This window comes from Prionailurus bengalensis, chromosome A1, assembly GCF_016509475.1.
Source record: "Prionailurus bengalensis isolate Pbe53 chromosome A1, Fcat_Pben_1.1_paternal_pri, whole genome shotgun sequence".
Taxonomy (NCBI): domain Eukaryota; kingdom Metazoa; phylum Chordata; class Mammalia; order Carnivora; family Felidae; genus Prionailurus; species Prionailurus bengalensis.
This window is the reverse complement of record NC_057343.1, coordinates 50,348,094-50,373,010: the sequence shown is the minus strand read 5'-3', so window position 1 is coordinate 50,373,010 and position 24,917 is coordinate 50,348,094. Positions and strand designations below refer to the sequence as shown.

General features: G+C 39.0%; 1 protein-coding gene across 21 annotated transcripts in view; it reads right to left on the bottom strand.

Moving 5' to 3' along the window:
• The window catches only part of LMO7 (LIM domain 7), a 197,829-nt gene that overhangs the window by 60,175 nt on the left and 112,737 nt on the right, over positions 1-24,917 (bottom strand). The window lies entirely within an intron of this gene.

Here is a 24,917-nt window from a genome sequence, read left to right as displayed (position 1 = left end):
GATATTTATGGGAGAAGTTAAAAGGAGGCAGATGTCAGCACAATGTTGAAGAAGGAACCCTTCATTAACAAAGGGTTACCCTAAACTAATGCACTTCCTGTCATTAGACACACTTATAAGCAGGATTGTTGCTAATTCAGACTGGAGAAGCCAGAACTAGGTGACCTCTAAGGTGGCTTTCTAGCCTAAAGTCTGTAAGTGATGTATATTTGCCAAATAAAATGTATATACATATATATCCTGTGTACATAGGAGATATATAAAACACATATCTAACATAGAAGACATGTATACAGAAAGGAAAAAGGGGAGAGAATGAGCACACAAATATTTAACTTAGCTTTCAAAGAATCAATGAGACAGCTATGGCCATTCCTTTCCGTAAAACAAACATGAAGTGAAATGGACCCTAGAATAACATGCACCTCCCACCCATCCCAGCACAGGACAAAAATAGAATCCACAAGTTCCCACACTATTGCAGAAATATAAACTGATCAACTACTTTTTAATTTTTAATCCATTTGGTAGTAACTATTCAAGCCAAGTCTATGCATATTCTATGGCCCAGAAATTCCACCCCTAGGTGTCTACTGGACAGAAATGCCTACATATATTCACCAAAAGTCATTTACGAGGTTTACGGAAGCACCTTTCATGACAGAATAAACTGGAAGCTGCACATATGTCTTTAACAATAGGATGGACAAATTACAGGATACCCACAATGAAATATTATATGACCACAAGAGCGGGCAATCTGCAACTGCATGCAACCACATGATTCAGTCTAGCAATGAGAAGCAAAAGCAGCCAAACACAAACAGTACAGACTATTCATAGCAAGTACAAAAACACAGATATAATGGGAGAAGTCAAGAGACCAGTTACCCTTGTGGAGAAGGATGGTGGAATGATTAGAAAAAGAAGGGGGACACTGGTATTTCCCTTTATTTTGATCTAGAAGCTGGCTACCTAAGGGTTCTCTTTCTCTGAGGTCTTTGAATTGTACACTTATAATACATATCCTTTTATATATTTCTATTATACTTCAAAAAGGTAAATGAAAAGAATAAATTGTACAGCCTAAGTGTTCAAATCATAGCTTATCTCCTAAGTAAAAGAAAATCATCTTGTAAAAATCAAAAACATTTAGTTTTAGAAGCAGTTAATGGAGGGGGATCACTAAAAGCTGATCATTAAAAAAATAGCACATAGAGTTGTAAAATATAGAGCTTCTTTTTACCATGATCAACATATACACCCCAGAAATTAAGCACAAAAGAACTATTAATATTCAACACAAAGCATAGGCTACACTGAAAACTGCCATCCAATTAAAATGGGATGCTTTGAGTGGAATATTCTCTTAGGCACATTGAGGGCAGAAGGAAGAAAGCTCTCTTGAACCCCTGACCTCCTTTCCACTTCCCCTCATGGAGGCTTCTATTCCAACACACTCCTTTGCCATTTGCTTTTTATTACAATAAAGCAAACGCTATAAATGCGAGGTATGGGTCTATTCTGTAACAAGCATAATAAGCAGTAACCTTGGCACCATAACCTTCCACGCACTTTACATTCTCTTCTATGTATGAGCATTTATAATGCATTCTTGGACACAATGATATGTAGTCCAGTCAAATTAGTATCCTATCACTGAAATGTAATGCCAGGAATTCAAGTAGTCAATGATTTACTGGAGTCAATTGAGGCCACTCTCTGACACATAGCAAACACAATCCACCGCATGGAAGTCAGTAACTAGGTGGCTTCCTTGCCTTCTGTGGCCACCGGGCACAATCCCAAAGCCTTTTAAATAGAACAGGCTCAAAGGGAAGCTCATGGTAACACAGACTTTCCGTGAGCCAGCCAAGTTACTGCCCAACACAACAGAACCAAAAATAAGGCAGCCCTATCTACAAAGTTAGCTAATTCCTCCACAAATACTTCAAGAGTTGACATGGTGTAATACCATGTGTAAGAGGATGGGCTTTGGGTCAGATGTGGATTGTACTATGTCCTTCTGAGCAATTTGACTCTCAAAGCTTCAGTTTCCTTCTTATGAAACTGGAGATAATGGTCCCCAGTTCAGTAGATGAGGAGGAAATGTACGCAGGTACTTAGCAGAATCCCTACTGTCATGGTAAGTGTTCATCAAGGAACATTATCATTAGACTATAAGCTAGAGAGGGCAGAGCCCATTTATTCACCAAGCTCCGTACAAATGCTTCCTTTTGAAGCCATGTTGGACCCAGATATTTAAAATTGCAACCAGCCTGTCTGATACTCCCCACCACTCATCCCTGCTTTATTTCTGTACTTCTAACCATCTACTGCATGCATGCATTCATTACGGCTCTCCTGCACCAGATTCCAAAAGGATTTTTGTGGTTTTGTTTATTGTCATATCTCAGGTGTCTTAAGACAGGTTTACCACTTGGCAACCACATAATATTTTATTAACAATGCCTAGCACAGTGCATGGCACACAGATGCTCTCAAATATTGACTGAATACATTTATTTAGCTTACAAAAATGTAACTTAGCAAGAGAAAGCCTAAAATGATAATAGCTCAGGAGAGTCCTAATAAATATTCATGATGTCGAAGAACAGTTAAATTGCATTACCTTGCTTAAAACATATCCAATTGATTCAAATTGTATTGATACCCATAATTGGGTTTCTTTTTTAAAATACTATTTCTAAAATTGCAATAAAAGGGAATTCTTTACAACTGTACATCAGTGAGTCCAAAAAGGTAGAGCTTCAAAAACAAAGACCAACTTAAGAGTGCTAAGTACAAAGATAAGGTTTTAGTCCCTGCAATGAAGAGCTTCCCATCAGAGCTCTGAAAGACAAAAGCCAAAAGAATCCAAACTTTCCTTGAAACCCAAATTCACCATCAAAGGGGGTAGAGGTGAAACATTAATAATGTCAATAAATGACTATATTGAATATGTTGCTAGTCTTCTCTGTGTGTCATACACTAATTTTTGAATATTGTGTTTAATATCCAAAAAATCACAAGTAAAACATAGATATAATCCTCCACTGTTATATGAAATAGCTCTGGTAATTTCTTTGCTACCTGACAAAGGGCCAAAAAACATGCCCATCACAGACCTCTGAACCTTCTACTAGAGGTCAGGAAGAAAAGAGGCATAAACTCTCAAGTGAGCCCATCAGTGAACACATCCTCTGTAACTACCTTATCCTAATAGCTTTTAGGTATCCTTTGAACCAGGAAGTCCTAGGTCTGATTCCTCCTTTATAAGAAATACCATCTTTAAACAAAGGGAAATAAATTCCATGCAGATGTTCTAGCTCTCTTCCAGAGATACCCATGCCAGGTTCTTCCAGGAAGAGCCAGCATAGCTAAGAGGGTAGGCTCTGAGGTCACACCTCTGGGTGTGAATTCTGGCTCCACTTTTACTAGTTGTGAGAACTTGGTCATATTAATGAACTCTCATAGTCTTACCTAGGAACAACACACCAGGTCTTGCTGGGCTTAAATAAGAAATTTAAGAAGTGCTTAACGGAAGCAGATCAAGTAAAGGAGACATTTCAAAACTATCCTCTAATTATCCATCTCAACCAAATAGTGTGGGGAAGAGAAGTGGCCAGAGGACAGTCAAGTTTCCCTACACACAAAGTCCTTCCTCAGAAAAGACATTTCTGTGAAGCATAATTCAAGACACTCTCACGTTATGGAAAGTTTTGAACAGTTAATGATCTCTAGAATACAGTCAAACAAAGGGCAAAGCAAACTGGTGGGGTATTACCATCACTGGCCAAACATCCATATTTGCATCAAACCCTCATCATCCATCCTTTTTCTACTGTAAACTGCCTTGGCCAACCCTGTAAATTCTCCAAAAGCTCAAAACTGGAGGAAAAAAAACCCTGCTTACATGGCCAAAAATCTGTCTCCCTAATATCTGATAGCACAGTTTGGACACAAAGGATGACATTATAGTTTTATTATAGCTTGGTGTAGCCAGTTGTGTTCTAGGGCTTCATCAAAAGCACAGTAAAACCTTGGTTTGCAAGCATAATTTGTTCCAGAAACATGCTTGTAATCCAAAGCACTTGTATATCAAAGCAAATTTCAAGAACCATTGGCTTAGTTGTAATCATGTGACATTTGGTGTCATGTACTACTCGTGCAAGACATCCCTCGTTTATCAAGTTAAAATTTATTAGAAATGTTTGCTCATCTTGTGGAACACTCACAGAACAAGTTATTCACAATCCAATTTACTATATTTCTAAATACCTTCTATTAATCTGAAGACCTGACCTCAGGTCCACACGCATGCACCCACTACAGCCTATAGCCTCTTCTGGTAGAGTGCAGAGAGCTGGGGCCACACCTGACTCATGGATGTATCTCTGGAATCAGCCACAGGCCTGCACTCAATATGTTCATGTAGAAGTTACCTAAAGCCACTCATAGAGCCAGTCCAGAAAATGAAGGACGAAGAGATGGAGGGAATTTTCCCCCAAATTAGGTAAAACTTCATAGTTTTAAGCATAAACCTACTTCTCTTTTTCTATTCCTCTCCTATATCTTGATACCCCTTTTCCTCAAGGAATCAACTTCCTCATTTGCAACAGTGAAAGGTTCAATCTTCTCATGCTCTGCCACAATATCATAACCCCCTAAGAAATGAATTCTCCATGCTTCAAAATCATCTTTCCTCCATAAATCCCAGCTCCCATCCTGTCAAACCTTTACCAATCGGTAAAGATCAAATACAGTTGTCTTACTCTACCATCAAGGAAACATGATTAAAAACTCGAGCTGGAACGTCTTCTAGAGTGGCATTATTTTTGCGCCAGTTACCATGGTGGAAGACTTCCCTACATCGTACTAGGAAAGATGAGAAGTGTGGTCCCACCTGCCACTCCCCAAAGCTTCTCTGGCTAACAAGGAATCTGAAATTCTATATGGGGCTCAACTATAGCTTCCTACCCACCCATGTCTGCCCTGCCACATGCACTCATTCTTCTCTTGGCCCCTAATCCTACAGCCCTAAGGTCCCCCTTTCTTGACCCTGAATAAGCTTCCACTTTTGTTCCTCAGAACAACTGCAACTCACTGGGTGATTCTGTCCCCTGGCATTCACTTCCTGAGGTAACTTCCCAGAATGAGTAAGGCGGGGATTCCTCCTAGGGGCTCAACCCTTCTAGAGTTAGTCTGCCCTGCCCTGCATGGCACCAGCTGACCTGGATATTGCCTCTTCAGAAACCAGGCTGATGTTAGAGAAACTGGGCTCACAAGATACTTGGTCCCTCTCCAAGCCACTAAGTAATCTCGGCCCTCCAGTTGTTGCTTATGAAGTCTAGCCACCTGTTCACAACTTTAAAAATATTTCAAGAAATGAGGTCCTGAGTCATGATTTCATAAGCAGTCACAAGTAGAAGTGTGTGGACAGCATCTGCTTTAAATCTGTTGGACCTGTATGGGGTAAGCGGGGAGGCACATTTGTGGTAGTAGGAGACAGTGGAGATAGTTCTGAGCAGATGTCCTTCTCATGACAAGAGTACTATCATTTTTACATGTGAAACAAGACCGTCACCTCCAAATGCGAAGAAAAAAAGGAATTATGAGCAACCCTAAAGATACCAAGTGAAATTTTCAGAAACATAGCAAGAAAATAATTTCTACCACTACTTTCTGAGGAAATGGCTTGCTTTTTTTCCAAATGCAGGAATCAAAGAAGCAACTTAGGAATAGATCAAATAATGACTCCTTTTTTTCTATAAACAGAAGCTCTGTTTTTCTATTAATGGAATCTCATCCCATTGCATTATTTAATATAGAGCAAATATCACCACCTGTCTCTAATGACTGTTAGATAGGAGGAAGAGATATGTGAATAACAGTTTCAAGGTGAATTCTTAGAATACTGCACTTATTCTTTCTCTCAAAAGCAAGCTGCATTTAAAAAAAATGAAATTCTTCCTTTCCTCCCACCTTCATCCCTAAAAATGAAACTGTATTCCATTGGACAATCTTTCAGTAATGTCAGAAACCCATGACTCATAGATTGTAATCCGCCACTGCTGCAAAATTCAGCTCTACCTGAGTGTGGAAGCTGTAAAAATGACACTTGAGAAAATAACATTAAACCTGGAGGTAATTAGTGAGCACAAATAGATAAACTTGATGATTTCTGAATTTACCTATGTGAGAAAAAACTCTTGGAAATTCAACAGTTTTTGCCCTAGCAACATAAAATGCTTCCTCAATCAAATCAGTACCTCTTGTTAAAAATAATTTATTAAATTTCACACCCTCCCACATACTACTAAGAATAGCCAAGTTTTACTTAAAGAGAAAGGAAGAAAACAACATGCATCCAAAGACGCTGACTGGCACACAGTTCCACTTAAAAACTGAAACAGAAGCTAAAAGATGGGTTTTCGCTCTCTCTCAACCACAGATTCTCTGTAATTCTCTTTTACTTCGTGGAGCAAGTGCTTGCTATTACATGAAACCGATTACGCACTGGAGACTCACACATATATATTCCCTATTATATTGCAACCCCAAACACCAAAACAGGCAACAGGCAATTCTCAACACAAGATTTAGTACCCATTATGTCTGCTGTGTACTAAATGGAATTATACACTCAACTGTATCAAATGTACTGGGGAGAAGCTAGAGAGGATGTCAATGACAGGCTGAGCCGTAGTTTTACTTCCACAGGTAACAATGCTAGGTAGCAGCAGCAATGGAAATAGCGGGTTTTGGTTTCAGACATGTTAAGGTTGAGACAATTAACAGACACAATAGAAATGTGAATTGGTAATTAGACACACAAGTGAGATGGTCAAGCTAGGAATCTAGGTTGGAGATATAATTTGGGGAACTGTCATCATAGAGACGAAATGTAAGGTCATAATGCTAAAATAGTATCACCTAGAAAATAAGGCTAAATAGAGAAGAGATGTAGGGACTGAGCTCTGGAAAACCCAACATGTAAGGTTTAAGAGATAGAGAAGAGGGGCGCCTGGGTGGCTCAGTCGGTTGGGCGGCCGACTTCGGCTCAGGTCATGATCTCGCGGTCCGTGAGTTCGAGCCCCGCGTCGGGCTCTGTGCTGACAGCTCAGAGCCTGGAGACTGTTTCAGATTCTGTGTCTCCCTCTCTCTGACCCTCCCCTGTTCATGCTCTGTCTCTCTCTGCCTCAAAAAAAAAACGTTAAAAAAAAAAAAAAAAAAAGAGAGAAGAAACCAGCAAAGCAGACAGAGGACCACCCAGTGTGATGGGAAGAGTGGCACACCAGATGGAAGGGAAGAAAATGGAGGGGTCAACAGGGTCAAAACATGCTGTTAAGAAGAGAGCTGAAGAGTTATTATTGGATTGTTTTTTAAACTCTTATAATATCTTACACATGTACACATAATTATTAAATTACTGGCTGCTTCTCCTCCTCAAAGAAGGAAAAAGAATGAATTATCAACAAAAATCTTGTCAAAACCACTGGTGTCCTAAAGACACAATTTATGAGAATACTGAACTACATAGCTCAGGTGTCCTTCGAGATGCTGTAGCCCATTTTCCAAGTCAGTATGAAGTTCAACTATTAGCCTAAGTCTTCTAGCATCATGATATTGGAACATGCTAAGCGAGGTACTTTCAAAGTCAGTGTTTCTCAAACTATGTGCCACAGAACACAAGAAGCTAGCAAAATTTTAATGGGATTTAAGGTAGAAATTTTTTGTGAAGTGGTGTGTATTTTCTTCTTAAATATACACAATAGCAAATTAAAGTTCTGAGAAGTCCTACAATAAGAAATCCATTTCACTTAGAGTTTGAATTTTTTTTTTCATATTTTTGGCACAACTGTTACTAAAATCTTTTTTTTGTACTTTTTAAAATGTTTTATTTATTATTGTGAGACAGAGCGAGACACAGCATGAGCATGGGAGGGGCAGACAGAGGAGAAGACACAGAATTTGAAGCAGGCTCCACACTCTGAACTGTCAGCACAGAGCCCGACGCAGGGCTCAAACCCACCAACAGCGAGATCATGACCTGAGCTGAAGTCGGACGCCCAACCGACTGAGCCACCCAGGCGCCCCTACTAAACTCTTAAAAGACACTGATAGTATTGAAGTATTTTGCAATTGTGTTCTGTTTTAAGCTCACTTTATGCTTAATTATACAATGCATATTAAAATAATTGCCTTTATAAAGCACTTACTATTAACCATTATATTGACTACTGTGTATTATCTCCTTTAATCACCACAGTCATCTAATGATTACCAATTAGGTAACTCAGACTCCAAAAGCTTAAAACTTTCCCAGAGTCATAAAACTATTAAGACGTGATGTGACCCATACTTTCCATAGACTAAAATCCATACTAAGACTGTGTTTTAGCATTAGTGCAGTCGCACTTTTCACCATCATATCTATTTTTAAATAACTTCTTTTTTGATTCTGAAAAGAACCATTAACTCTCTACATTATCCTGAAATAGGTCGCTCAATATTTTCTCAAAGTGTTGGCTCAAAAACCTACCTATGGCAGTAGCCATGTCTTGTGTAAACCTGTCTCCTAGAGACAATGTCAGAAGCTCCCCATAACCATCTTTTCTGGAAAAGTTTAGACATATGTTCCACTATCTTGAACATACAACCCATTTTGGTATTCCACAGATGAAAAATTGCCAAAACGCGTTTTAGGAGACTTCTACGTAAATGAAATACATCACAATAACTCTCAGAGTGAGAGAACAACTACAAAGTGTAGATTCCCCACTTCACCACTGCTAAGCCTTTATGAGTATGGTTTCTGTAAGACAAGTACCCATCAACTATAAATTAATAAGATTACAAATTAATCACAAGATGAAATGGGAAAATTTTTTAGTTAGTTTCATAAAAGGACATTTTCTTATATATAAAAAAAAGCTATTATCTACATTTAGGGTTTGTGAAAATTAAGATATATTTCAGGTGCCTAGCATGTAAAAACTTACCTACTTCCTGATACACATGAAAATTCTTTGCAGCAAAGCATAAGAGGATATAAATTGTTATCAGTAAGTTATCACTCTGCTAATTCCTCAGCTATAATTAATATTAAATGTGCCGTGTGTGTGTAGAATATAAATCCCGTATTGTCAAAGTGTTACATACTAAACTGTTCATGTTACACATTCAAAAGTCCCCATATTTCTCAGAAGTAAATTATTCTCTCTTGCCTCTAATACTTGTTTCAAAGTTCTAATTTCCACTATGGGAAAAATTAGTACTCCTTCCCCCCCTCAAAAAAATCCCCACCCCAATTTTATCATTTCAGTCCTAAATTTTACCATTCTAGATAAGCCTCACTTTAATATTTACCAGAGCAATTCCAAGGTAGAAAAAAAACCCTAAAGTTTTCACAATTTTATTTAATCCAAAGGTTCACAGAGGCAATATAAATTTAGCCCAGGAAGGGTTTCTCAACCTTGGCAGCATTAATATTTTGTTGGGTTTTTTTAATTTGTTTATTCATTTATTTTTGAAGGAGGGAGGGAGGGAGGAAGGGGTAGAGAGAGAAAGAGAGAGGGAGAGGGAGAGAGAAACGCATGAGCAGGGGAGGGGCAGAGAGAGAGAGGGAGATAGAGAATCCCAAGCAGCCTCCGAACCACCAGCGTAGAGCCCAATGCAGGGCTCAAACTCACGAACCATGAGATCATGATCTGAAATGAAATCAAGAGTCAAGACACTCAACTGACTGAACCACCCAGGCACCCCAGCATTAAAATTTTTGAACTGTACAGTTCCTCACTGTGGGGGAGTTATACTGTGCATCGCAGGGGGTCAACAGCATTCCTGGCCTTATCCACTGGCTACCAGAAGCACTCTGTTCACACTTGCTATGACAATCAGAAATGTCTCTAGACATTGCCAAATGCCCCGTGGAGGGCAAAATTGCCCATAGTTGAGAACCACAGTGGTAGAGGATCTAAGAATTTAACTAACTCTTCTTAACCAAATAAAGCATGCCCATCGGCTGAAAATTAGTGGAAAGGGTCATTTAATGATGGCAATCTAGAAAACGAGATCAAATCTGTGAACAAAACAAATAGCCAAGCAGTGACTACACACCTGAAGAGTTCATAGAAAACATACTATTAGGGGCGCCTGGGTGGCTCAGTCGGTTAAGCGTCCGACTTCAGCTCAGGTCACGATCTCACGGTCCGTGAGTTCGAGCCCCGCGTCGGGCTCTGGGCTGATGGCTCAGAGCCTGGAGCCTGCTTCTGATTCTGTGTCTCCCTCTCTCTCTCTCTCTGCCCCTCCCCTGTTCATGCTCTGTCTCTCTCTGTCTCAAAAATAAATAAACGTTAAAAAAAAAAATTAAAAAAAAAAAAAGAAAACATACTATTAGATGAAAGGGCAAGACTTAACTCAGTGCCTGCATCGTCACTTGACACTCAGCAAATATATACTAAATGCTTGAAGAATTACAACAACCTAGTATAAGCCAGGAGTTGTGTTCTCTTTACCCTGGAAAAATGCATTCCAGCTTGCTTATCCTTCATATTTAAAGTGGTAAGAAATAATGCATCAGATCTTCATTTTTTTCTATCACAGTCCTATTAAATTATATCTTATAAAGTCTGATCAACTTAGATGGTCCTCCAATTAAACTCTATTTAAGCCATTATCTAATAATTATATATATGTGTGTGTGTGTATGTGTATATACATCTGTATACAAAATATATCATATATTGTTATTTCATAGTGTATTATCATGGATTTTCCTAGTTCAAACACAAATATTCCATGTCTAATTCTTTTTGTTCACAATATTGATAATTTGAGTACTATCATAGCCTGAATAACAAACATTCCCTTCCCCCAAAATATTCACATCCTAATCCCTGGAATCTGCAAATGTTATCTTGCATGGCAAAAGGGATTTTGCAGGTGTTGTTGCAATTTGTATAAAGCTACCTGCCTTTTATTAGAAAACCAACATCATGCATTATTTAAAACTTTTCCATTTACATATACCACCTGTGACAGATTTTCCATTTCCTATTTAGCCTTCCATATAACACTTGAAATTTCAGAATATCACCAAAGTATCACCAATAATCCTATATAAACCACTGAGAAAGAATGGACACGCTTCAAAGGAATAACATAATTGGCTTTCAAATGCATATTAACATAACCCTGCCTTTCAATTAACTTTCAAGGTCAATATACATTCAATCTGGATATCCTTCAGACTAGCTGGCATTTATTGCAATCAACTTCAATTTTCCCATTTCATTTCTGAATACTTTTTTGAAACTTCTGAGACTAACGAAATTAATGAGCTCTTTCTTCTTCCCCTCCTTCACCATATTTAGTCCAAACCAAATTCAACTAATATTTCCCAGACAACTTTTCTCAGACTTGCCCTTTACATTCCCACTAGCATTATCCCAGCTTAGAATGCACAATTTAATAAGTTCTTGTCCAGTGCAGGTATCATCTAATCCCCAATCCTGTTCATCCTTCCATGTGTTCTGTCCTGATGAAGGGCTAAGTTTCAGAGCCTGAAAGCTAAAGCCTAATTAACCCAAACAACTTCCTCTCATTCAAACTCACCTCCCTACCAACCAAGTCCTATCAATTCTAGCTCCTAAATATCTCTTATGTTCACCTCTTCCTTCTCAGACCAATTTCCTGTCTTCAGTCTTTCCCCATACCTCAACCTCGTCCTCCTTCACAGAGGTGACTCAAGAACCTTCCTAAACTGGAGTGCTATGTCTTCTCCCTTAAAATCCTTATATGTTATGGCTTATTTCCCTTGAGTAAAATACAAACGTGGCATTTACATTCATGCTGTGGTCACTTTTAGTCACCTCATTTCTTGTTCTGCCCCAGCACAAACCCAACATTCTTTCCATAAAGCATCCTTAGATTACTCTCAACAGTCCTACATGGGACTCCCATCTCTACATGGGAAACAACAGGAGGTTTTCTCTTTCTAGAAGTCTCCTGACTGTTCTCCCCTTCCTTTGAGCTACTCATTCTTTCAGATTAAGCTCAGATTTCACCTGCCTCTGAAGACTTCCTATATTCTCCTAGAGGCCTCTCCCATGTAAGCCCATGTATAACCAATGTAGACTGCTTTCAGAGCATTCCATTATACTGTGATGTACCATGGATGTCTCCCGAGTCTCTTCCACTAGACTGTGAATGCCATGAATTCAGAGACAGAATGCTGTTCATCTCTGGCTCAGTATTCAAAAAAGACAAAAAAATATTAGTGGGCAGAACAGATTATTCTTCAGCTTCTTCACTCTAAAAATCTATCCAAGTATACAGAACCATTTTTGAGGGGACATTTTAACTAAATCATTTACTCCCTCTCATCTCCATTAAAATTTATGGTTCCCTAGGCCTTACTATTGAACTTATTTTTAGCTACATGCCCCATTTCCATCTTTCAGCCATTTCCTGTTGTATCCCATACTATACTCCAATTTCAGTCAAGAAAGTCCAACATAAGAGGAGCTGTTAATTCTCACTGCAGAGCCAAATATGCCATTCCTTCAGCCTAAAATGCCAGAATCTGTCACATATTTAATTCTTAAATGTCAATTTCCAGTAAAGTCCCACAAGAAAATGTCATATAACTGAAAATACCATCACTCTAGAGAGCTATTGGGTATATATGGATAGTAGTTACAGGAATATGAAGCCATACCATTATTCTTCCACATGTATATATTACTAATGTTAATACTTGTGTTCTTGTACCACCACCACCAAAGGAATTCTGAGGACTAATCTTTTTCTTGTTATAGACATTATTCATATAACAGGGGTTTTGTTAAGTCTATAAACTTAAGTAGAAAATATGCTTAGGATAACAATTTCACATACCTTCTCTTTAGAGTATTTCCCATTGGTTTATTCCCTATAATTGAAGTTCTAAAGGCATGGTCTCCAGACCAGCAGCATCCACAGTACCTCAGAAATTGTTGGAAATAAAAAAGCTCAGGCCTTACTTCATACCTCTGGAATCAGCAACTGTGGAGTTAGGGGTCTAGTAATGTGGCTTACTGAACCCTCCAAGTGATCCCAATGTGTGCTAATGATGGAGAGCCAGTGCCCTAAAAATATACAAAAGTTAAAACTACATCTTAACTGAAACTACAGCTTCAACTAGTTTCGCTACTTCTCTTGAAAAAGGAAGTTAAAATGAAACCTAATTCCTCTAGACTTACCCAACTAGAATTTAAAACAAAAAGCACAGAGAAACTCAAAATTAAGTGAAAAGCCAGAAACTCCTGCCAACAATTTTCAAGTATGGGCAGAAAAAAAAACCTCACATGCTTCACTGTGCTTAGGCATGCTGAAGAGGGCACCATAAAAATGCACTTGATTTGCTGCTGTCACTGCACACTAAGCTGGCTCTCAGGAGGTCTTGGTCCAGGAATCTAAAGGACAGGGAAAGTCATTGAGTTTATTACTTAACACTCCATAAGCACCAACACTCCAAGGGATCCAGAAGAGAACATCTAAGCATAAAAATCATGCATCGAGTCCACAGAACAGAATGTTTCAAGAAGCAAGAACCACAGAAGTGATTTGCTGAAAAGTCAACCACTTCTGGCTTTAAAGGAATACTATTCAGGAGGTTCTAGTTAGTTCCTTTTTGTTGCATTCATCTTATAATTTCCTCATATCATGCATTCCTATTTTAAGTCTGCAAAGAAGAGTAAGTGGTAAGAAGCCAGCCTAGACATGTTTTCCTATTGCCTAATCTCTAATTTGTTTGCCCCAGTAAGGAAGTCTGAATTAAATAATGCTGGAATAATTCATCTGACTGTGATAAAAGATTAAATGAGCATTAGAAAATCCTACACAGAAAGTTACAATACCAAAGTAGTTTGTGTAAAAACAGTCATGAGTAGGTAGAGCTATAAGGTATTAGATTTAAAACATAAAAAGAGAACTTGTTGCAAAGAGGTACAAAACATGGATAAAGAAAAATGAATAGTGGCTGCACCAAAAAAACTAAATTTCCATTGGTAAACTCCCTGCTTTGTATTTTAAAATTTGAAATAATGTGAACATATTCTGGTCTGCTGGTTCAAGTAAGTAGTTTCCTTCAAAACTTCATTCTAGCTCTTATTCAGTTTACTAAATCTAAAATAGAGTAAATAATACATTAAAATGTAGATTAAGTACCAATATGGACAGCCAGTCATTGAAATGAATAAGATTAACACCCCATAAAATGAAATATTACCCTTGTTCAAGTCTTTTGCTTCTGTAGTAAAGCAGGGAGTGAGGCACAGCAGAAATAACTACACCCAAAGCAAGAAGAGGGAATGAAGTCAGGACACTAGTCCTGCAGGTGGCCCTGCAAAAGCCAGCTGACTTCTTCTGAGCCACTTTCTTTTTTGTGAAAAAAACCATTAAATGAAGATTCTCTTTAGTACCTTCTGGCTCTGAAATTCTGATTTTTACCTCTTACAAAGGAATATTCATCAAAAGTACAGTTTCTGAAATTAACAATTCCCACTGCAAATTTAAATTTGACATGAAAGGCTGGGGCGCCTGGGTGGCGCAGTCGGTTAAGCGTCCGACTTCAGCCAGGTCATGATCTCGCGGTCCGGGAGTTCGAGCCCCGCGTCAGGCTCTGGGCTGATGGCTCGGAGCCTGGAGCCAGTTTCCGATTCTGTGTCTCCCTCTCTCTCTGCCCCTCCCCCGTTCATGCTCTGTCTCTCTCTGTCCCAAAAATAAATTAACGTTGAAAAAAAATTTTTTTAATTGACATGAAAGGCAATATAAAGACTTACTGGTCTGGCGAGAGGGCCTTTCTGGTAAGTTCAAATCAGACAAAGAACACTTGTCAACTGTATGACATGACTAAGCATTCCAAACTAATATAAATAGATGTCCTCATATATTACTTTGATTGTAATTGTGGGATAATGTGCTCCAGATTTGAAGGCTGAGAACTCTGAATATTTACCTCCTTGAAAATCTACCTCAATTTTTAAGTCTTATGAAACTAAAAACGCTTTTAAAATCACAATCGAGGTAACTGATAATTAGTAGGTTATCAAAGTCATTCCAAAAAAGCACTCTTCAGACATAAAAAAATAAGCTTTCAAATGATGTAACCCCAAGTTTCTTCCTTTTTTTTTAGAAAGTTTATTTATGAGAGAGAGAGAGAGAAAGAACGTACATGTGAGCAGGGGAGGGGCAGAGAGAGAGGAGAGAGGGAATCCCAAGCAGGCTCAGGCTCAGTGTGTAGCTGGACTTGGAACTCAATCTCACCAATGGAGAGATCATGACCTGAGCCGAAATCAACAGTTGGACGCTTAACCCACTGAGCCACCCAGGCATCCCAAATTTCTTCTTGAAGTTTCAACAGACCATAAGAGAAACATCAAACATCAAACTGTCAAATTATTTACTTAGGAGTGGGGGAGGAGGAAGAGAATCATGACCAATATATTTGGGAGTGGAGGCTGAATATTTAAAAGTCCAAAGTGTACCTAAGATAGGTCCTTCCTGATTCCATAATTCCCATCATTTTATTAATGAATTGATTTTCAAACAAGACTTTAGACACTTAGCCAAGATGATTTGCTACTGACATCTTGGGAAAATAATGCTCTTCCTACTTCTATACTTTAATACCACCGTCACTAAAATTAGGAGGACAAAAGAATCTATTTAAAAGTAAGTAATTAAGGAAATAGTAAAAATAATCATTCCTAATAATATTCTAGATTAAAACAAAAATAAATTGTTAGTGGGCTATCCAATACTTTTAGGCATTTTACATTTAGGATGCAGATACAAACGTTTTCACTTTCACCTTTTTCTTTCAAAGAACACTGTTGAATATTATCAGTTATAATGAAGCCAGACGTTTACAACTATTGTCATGACAATCCAAATATCCAAAGAATATACAGTGATCATCAGATAGTCCTAAATCCTTCCATTCCTTAAGATTTAGATTTAATTGGCTTACAGTTCTTAGTCTACTCTAAATATCAAATAAAAAAATGTTTTTATATATAAGGTCAAGAGTATTTAGAGTCCCTTCCTCTCCCATTCTAGTGTGTTGCATAGATGGAGACTGTGGGAACGTCCCCTGGGTCATACCATCTTCTCCAAGCAAAGGAAACTGCTCTAGTCCCTCTACCAGACCTCTCCTTCCTCCACACCTGCCGATGTCTCTCTCCTGGAAAGGTTTTTCCCTCTTCTTTCTCTTCCTATGGATAAATGTCTTACTTTCCTTTCTTATTCTTCCAAGGATGAAATCTAATTGCTTAGTTCATTTAAAATGCACCCTTTCAATCCTTTCTTAAGACTCGGTCAAGCTATTAACCACAAAGTTTTTTTTTTTACCCGCATCTTTATTAAGAAACTCTAGGGAATCAGAGACTAAGGATTTAAACTGAGGTGGACATACAAAATTAAGAATACTATGAGGCTGAAAAATATTCCATCGTAGGTATACACCACATTCTCTTTATCCACTCATCCATCAGTGGACATTTAGGTTTGCATATTTTTGACTCCTGTGAATAATGCTGCAATAAACATGGGGGTAGAGTTAGCTCTTTGAGATTCTGATTTCAGTTCTTTTGGATATATACCCAGAAGTGGAAATCAGTAGACTAAGTGAAATAAACCAGCCACAAAAGCATTTACAAACACTGCATGATTCCATTTACATGAGGTATCTACCATGTAGATACTGTTCATCACAGAAACAGTATCACGGTAGTTGCTATGGACTGGGGGAAGGGGAAAATGGCCTACTGCCGCTCAGGTATGTAGTTTCAGTTGTGCAAGTTAAATAAGTTCTGGGAAATCTGGTGTACAAGATTGTGCCTAAAGTTAACACTGTATTGTGTGTGCAATTAAAAATTACTTAAGAGGGTAGTTCTCATGCTAAGTATTCAGACCACAATAAAGAATACTACCATGAGAAAATCCATAAATTAATTAATAATAAATTAATCTAAGAGTCAAAACAGAGCAGCAACTGGGTCCATCCCTCCTCTCACATTTCATGCAAGTGGTTAAGATCCATCCCTAAGAATTCTTTGTGCCTGCCAGTGTTCACACTCTTACCTACCCTATCATCATTCATCAAGTATTTTTTAATTCCACCAAGCTCTAGATATACCAGTTTAGTATTTACCATACAGGTAAAAAAACAAGAGAAAGATAAAAGTTGTCATGTAGGGAGCACCTACATGGCTCGGTCAGTTAAGTGACTGCCTCTTGATTTCGGCTCAGGTCATGATCTCATGGTTCAGGAGTTTGAGCCCTGTGTCAAGATTCATAGTAACAGTGCAGAGCCTGCTTGGAATCCTCTCCCTCTCCATCTCGCTCTCTCTCTCTGCCCCTCCCCCACTCACTGGCACATGCACTCTCTCTCTCTAAAAATAAATAAATAAACTTTTAAAAAATGTTAAAAAAAAAAAAAAGGTCATCATGTAGATTGTACAAACCACAGAAGTCCAGAGATCAAAGAGCAGTATAAAATTTTACCATAAAAAAAGTATCAATAGTAATAATTAGATAGCTAACATATTTACTAAATGTCAGGCATCTAAATTCTTTACCTCTAATAACAAATTTAATCCTCACAATGGTCCCTGTGCAGCAGGTATTAGTGTTTTTCCCCATCTTACAGGTAAAGAAATTGAAGGACAAAGAGACACAGGAACTGGCCAAAGCCCACACAGGCAGTATTGGCTGAACTGAGACTAGTCACCGTCTGGCTTCTTCTCCTAGTGAGGGTGGGCTTCATGGATGAGGCCAGATGGAGCCTGGCCTCCAAGAATGGCTGTCTACAGGAGGCAAATGAGAGGAAGCTGGCTTAATTGACAAAGCTTGTATGGAAGGGGAATAAATGCAGGTATACAAGCAAAAAGTAATCAGAAGGCAAAACACCTTGAAAGTCTTGTTAGATAAGTAGCCATGGTGGGTTCATAGTGAATGCGCAGTTCAAGTTCACACAAGATGTGAGGAAAGCAATGGACAATACCAAATCTCTTTATGAAAATCCATAAGCATGATGCATATCATGAGCATCTAATCATCTGATCAGGGCCAGCAGCAGCTCACCAGGTTGGGAGTACAGGAACAGAGGAGAAAAGGACTCCTGTACACACACAAATGGGCCCCAACCTTCAGAAGTTAGTGTGCCTTTCTGATGTAAAAAAAAAAATGTATCTGAGTATAGTTGAAACATGGTATTAGTTTTAGGTGTACTCCTTTCTGGTTCTTAAAACACACTAAACCATCAATTCCATGAACTTTTCTTAAGAGATAATTTGACAAAAACTATTTACGATACTGTTAAAAATAAAACATTAGTTCCAGTGCTTTTATTGTATTAGTGCTTTCAAATCTAGTGCATGTAAAATTTTATTTCAGCATATACTAAAAACATTCTATCCAAAAGAACCTTCCAGACATGCCCTCTCCTGTTTTTTCATAGCCCTATCACCATCTCACATTATCTTATTTATTCATTATCTGCTCTCTCTATTAGAATATATGCCTAGGAATGATAGGACCTTGTCCTTTTCACCATGAAACAGAATCCCTAATACCTGGAATAGTGCTGGGCACATGGCAGGAGCTCAATAAATGTTTGTTGAACTCATCCATCCATCCATTTATACAGTGATAGAATCAAATACCCTGGTATCACACATGCCTTAAAATATTTTTGTATTTTTTGTTCTTCAACCTCGATAGATAGAAACAGAAGTAGTTTTTTGGTTATAAAAAATTGTGCCAGGCTGAATCAGATATCATTTTGTCAACTTCGTGGGTTTGTTTTCAGTGCTGTTGTTTGGGAGCAGGGTTTCCAAGGAGGGGGAACAGGAAGATAAGTATGTTTTGTTGCATGAATTTAAGTGCAATGTGCCTGAAAATACTCTGTCAGGAGTTGTATATATTCTTTTTTGAATAGTTGTATATGAGAAACATGGAGTTTGGGTTTTAAAAAAGAGGACAGAAAAGAAAAGCAAGCAAGCAACGTTTGCTCATTCTATAGCAGAATCCACAGAGTAAATGAGTGGGGTTAGGTACAGCTGACACTGGCCCATGCTGTGAATACCACACAAACAGTGAGAGTCCCAATTTAAGGACCCCAAAGCCAGGACATACAGGGATATTGGATTCTGTACTGATTTGAACACCCCACTGGGTCAAAAGGACAGGCCCACGGTGCTTCTCTTGAAGGCACCCAGTGCCAGTTTTTCCAAAGCAAAGTAATTCCTAGGACAAGAACTCAGGCCTCACGTTTCCAGAAGGTCTACAGAAAACAATGTTGAACTTTAACAAAAAGAGAAATTTTTATTTGTGTTTAAAAGAAGGAAAGACAATGGTTAAAGCTATAGTTATCAAGACCACGGGCAGTAGAGGCAGGAAGTTAGGTCAGTGGCACAGGGGACTCCAAAATAGATGCACACTCACGCAGATAATGGAGGGCGCAGAGAAGAACACGAAGAGGAGTGCTTAGCCACTACACTTCCTCTCTACCCTCACTTCCTCAAAGCGTGGCTTTTCTTCTCTACAAATGCCTGTTAGCTCTTCACTGAGGACTGTCAAATCGACACATCCAGCCAGAATTTCTGAACAAATACCGTGACGACTCCATTTCCGTGAGTCTCCATTTCTTCTGCCATGTCCAATGCGGTGTGCTGAGGCCTGACTTGCATCTTGCTGCAGAGTCGGCTGCCTTTCCTGTTTCTGCTAATGGTTGCACAGCTCAAAAGCAGATTCTTCTAGCTCCATCATACTAATCAACCCCCCATCCTGCCTTACTTGAAACATCTTTGGCATTTCTCCTCATTTACATTTTCATGGCTTTGAGCACTTGTCGTCCTTATCAAAACAGCCACAAATGGCGACAATCTCCAAACACCTCTCCAAACCTCCAGCCTCGTGGTGCTCAGCTCATTGCGTGTCACATAGGACTTCAGGAGCCCACTGATCTCCATCTCTGCTTTGAACATCAGAACCTTCCGCTCAAAAGCTTTTGGAGATGATCTCATCACCTAGGAGGTAACACTTAAACTCCCCAGCCAGGATACTCACGGTGCCACTCAAGCTGGGCCCAACCTTTCATTCATCCTGCCTCCAATCTGCCAGCCTAGAGATGCATTCATTCCATGTGCTTCCCATTCTCGACCTCCCCAAAAACAAGGGCCTCAAAAGAAGAGATCTTGTTTTTCTTCACTCATTACTTTAAATCCCAAAGGCTCTGGAAAATGTTTGATTAGAACTTTATACCAATGTGCTAGTCTTCTTACAGTTCCCTCCTACCTCTCACTCAAATCCCACTCACTTTTTAGATCCATGCTCAAGCGTTACATCTCCCCCAGGACCTCTGTTAAACCCTCACTCTGGTGCATGACCACCAGCATCTGATGCCAAAATCCTTGTTACTCAAAGTGTGGTCCTCGTTGTCATGACCTGAGAGCTTGGTAGAGATACAAAATCTCAGCCGTGCCTGGACCTCATGAATCAGAATCTGCATTTGAGCCAGTTCCTAAGGTGTTTTATAAGCACATTGAAATTTGAGAAGCACTTGTGTAAAGCACTGTACCTCTAATAAAGTCTAGGTAATTTCTTACCCATAGCTTCTAAAAATTACAAATTCCTCCATAGCTCCAAAACTTCCTTCCTACCCAACCAACTTCACGGAGGTCATGTCTCTGACAGATATATATTAACACATTCAAAGAAATCCTTCATTCAATCTTTATATCTTTCATTAAGGCATACTTGAGAGGCAGAATTTTATAGTGGAAAGAACACTGGGTCAGGAGTTGTAATGAGGGTTCCCATTTGAACTAAGCATGTGACCTTGAGCCAGCCACTGAACTTCTCGGTTTCCATATCTGTAAAATCAGGCAACCACCCTATCTTACAAAGCAGTTATAAGATCACACAAGGCATTAACCAAAACATTCAAATGTTATTTTCTTTCTACTCTACTCCACCTCTTCTCTCACAAGCAGTACTTTTCCTCTTTACATATTTAAAAATATGTAAAAAGCCTTAAAAATCAAGTGTTTTCTATTATTGCATCCAACCCATCCTACCATTTATTTAAAAGGAAAATTTTTGGGACACCTGGGGGGCTCAGTTGGTTAAGCATCCGACTTGGGCTCAGGTCATGATCTCACGGTTCATGGGTTCGAGCTGCACGTCGGCTCTGTGGACAGCTCAGAGCCTGGAGCCTGCTTCAGATTCTGTGTCTCCCTCTCTCTCTGCCCCTCCCCTGCCCATGCTCGCTTGCTCACTCTCTCTCTCTCTCAAAAAAAAATACACATTGTAAAAAAATAAAAGGAAAAATTTCTTTGTATTCTTCTGTATTTATCATGAGCTACTAATAGTTTCATCTGTTTCTGGTAGTCTAAAACATTACATTCACAAAATAGGAGTTTAATAAATATTTCTTCCTACTAATGAAAGGCAATTATGCCTGATGTTTTATGTTTAACAACCAGCAAGAAGCAATTTTTAATAACTTGGTAGGAAAAGAAGTGATTACTCCATTTATCGTAAGTCTTGGTAAAGGAATTTTAAAAGTGCTTCTGTCCTTGAGTCATTTCTTGGCCTTTGCTTTTCCAAGTCACTATCTGATCCCGTACTCTTCTCTGCAATGAGAAAGGAGTTTCATCTTACGGGAATTAGACTGTGCTATTTATTGTTACACTTGATGCTCTGTGCTCACCACCTGTTTCTAACCCCCCAATGGCTACACTGGTAGCAGGACTCCGGGCAGTGCTCTGACGTAATCTTCCTTTAATCCATTACACTAGGTAACATGACTATAATTCATCTTTTTGCTTATAGATGGGGCTTTCAAACAAGACTTCAAATTATTTATCATTAGGGCTTTTTATGAGATTTAATATACAATGACCTAAACTATAATAAAAATATTTCATCATATATATATATTTTTCCATCTTACATATTTTTCATAACCACTTATTCCCAACTAAGAATGTTTGGAGGAGGGACTCATAATTTAGCTTGGTTTTAACAAGTAAAATACAGCATCAAATATTGGTAAGAAATTATCATAAATAAATTATTTACCAGTTCTATTTTAAAAGATATTTTCCATGCCAGTGTTATAAAGGTCAAAGTGTGGTAGCATGATCTTGAGCAATTTAGATTAGTAAGGTTTTACAATCCACAGCCTTTAACAGGAATGTTGCATTATCATGGCAAATACAACTGAACTTTCATACGTATCTGTGGGTCAGTCATAAAGCTTATAAAAGCATTTATGTGCACATATCAGTAAAATCCAAAGACCCCACCGTTTTCCAACCAGCCAGTGGTAAGACCACACATGTAGCATATTTCTTCCATTCCAAGGCACACATGGGTTCACTCAACACTCCTAAGATTAGGAGGTCTTATGGATGATCTTATATTTGATGGCATATTGTATAGCACTATAGCCACTTGATGTTACATAGCTCACAAAGAAGGAAAAACAATTTCAACCATAATGAAAGGATATTTGCCATGTATCAAACGTGGCAATACCAATCATATACACAAATCTACTTTGGGTATAGCTGGCCTAGTTAAAAAAACAACTCAAAAGACAATTTCAGTCATATAGCACTAGAAATAGTAGGGTTTTTTTTTAATTGTTTTGACAATATAGTGGAAGGAGTCCAAGCTATGTAGGCAAAGACAGCCCCTGAATTTAACTTCTAGCTCTGTTATTTGCCCAATGTCATACAGCTAAACAAGTTACTCTTCGGACTCATTTTACTTCACCCATCGGAAGCAAAACAGAAGCAAAATGGTAACACCTAGCCTGGCTGTTACTAGGTTCGGGATAATTAATGTGCCTGAGAGCTCTGATCGGGGTTGTCTAAATCTGATTGAGTATTTCAAATACTCTGGACACTCTAGCACAGTGATTTCCTTACCTAGTTGCTATTCATCCCTCCAAACCCAGTGTTTTCCCTTATATCATGCCAATGCTCCCTGAGACACAAAAGCAAACATTAAGATTTTAGAATGCATTTCATCTTCTCCACTATCGGTCTTAAGATTGAGGTAGAAAAGGAGTAGGATTTGCTTTTCTTCTACCACCCAGGGTCCAGGATCTGTACACAATGAATATGAAACACCTAATGGATGTGGCTGACAAGCCACAAGATAGAAGGCCTGAAGGTGAGAGGACCCAATACCCACCCACCCTCATCAGCCCATCAGGACTATGCAGCTTCTAGCTTCCCCAGAGCAGCCTTTGCTGGCTCCAGCAGCCCAAGGCTTATATCCATGGATGTCACAGTCTTTAATAAAGAGATTTGTTTTCATAGTCTTGAATAAAAAGATTTGTTTTCCTGCCTCTTTCTTGCAAGATGAATTCAATGGAGAATGGAAAACATGAGAAAAGATATCAGCTCTATTTCTTTTTTTAATATACTTTATTGTGAAATTGGCTTCCATACAATACCCAGTGCTCATCCTAACAAGTGCCATCCTCAATGCCCATCACCCACTTTCCCCTCTCCCCCACCCCCCCAATCAACCCTCAGTTTGTTCTCTGTATTTAAGAGTCTTATGGTTTGCCTCCCTCCCTCCATGTTTATAACTCCCCCCCTTCCCCTCCCCCATGGTCTTCTGTTAAGTTTCTCAAGATCCATATATGAGTGAAAACATATGGTATGTCTTTCTCTGACTGACTTACTTCACTTAGCATAATACCCTCCAGTTCCACCCACATTGCTGCAAATGGCCAGAGTTCATTCTTTCTCATTGCCAAGTAGTATTCCATTGTATATCAATGGAATACAGCTCTATTTCTTAATCATCTTGCTCCAGATACCCATAAGTCATTGTCGTACTATTGCTGTTTCTCCTCCAAGACAGAGACCAAGCCCCTTTGTAAAATGAATTCATCACCAAAATAAACAAAAATCTGGAGACACTCAGGATCTGGTGTCTCAGTCTTTGAAGCCTCACACAAATTTTCATATATATTCTTTTTTTTTTTTTAATTTTTTTTTTCAACGTTTATTTATTTTTGGGACAGAGAGAGACAGAGCATGAGCGGGGGAGGGGCAGAGAGAGAGGGAGACACAGAATCGGAAACAGGCTCCAGGCTCTGAGCCATCAGCCCAGAGCCCGACGCGGGGCTCGAACTCACGGACCGCGAGATCGTGACCTGGCTGAAGTCGGACGCTTAACCGACTGCGCCACCCAGGCGCCCCATCATATATATTCTTATTGTGAGTGTCTGTGTATGTTCTATTGCACATTTTATAGGTGAATACACACGAGTATACACAAAACAGAGCATGAAATAACTACCCAGTACACATTTTTCCTTCTTGGTATTAAGCCAAAAGTACTCTAGTAACATGTTAGCCAAATTGTTTACCCAGATACAGTGATTCTTTTGAAGATTATTTCCATACCTCAGTCAACTAAAAAGAAAAGATACAGAACAAAAGCATTTCAAAAAATCTACCAGCAATGTTACTGTAATGTAATGAAATAGCAAAATGTAATGACAGTGATACCTGATATTTATTTAGAGATTTCTCCCCCAACCTGCACAAAGCACACAGAGAAAATCCTGGTTAAATTGATATTGGTTAATGCAGTTAATTCACAGCAGGTGCTTCTCCCAGGCCAGCAAAATCCCCTACCTTCCCCCCCCTTTTTAGCTTAAAAAAAGCTGGTTGAAGGGTGTCCAGGTGGTCCAGCCAGTAAGCAGCTGACTTCAGCATAGGTCATGATCTCACAGCTCGTAGGTTTGAGCCCCAAATCACAGACCTCCCACTGACAGGATAGAGCCTGCTTGGGATTCTCTCTCTCCCACTCTCTCTGCCTCTCCCCTACTCATG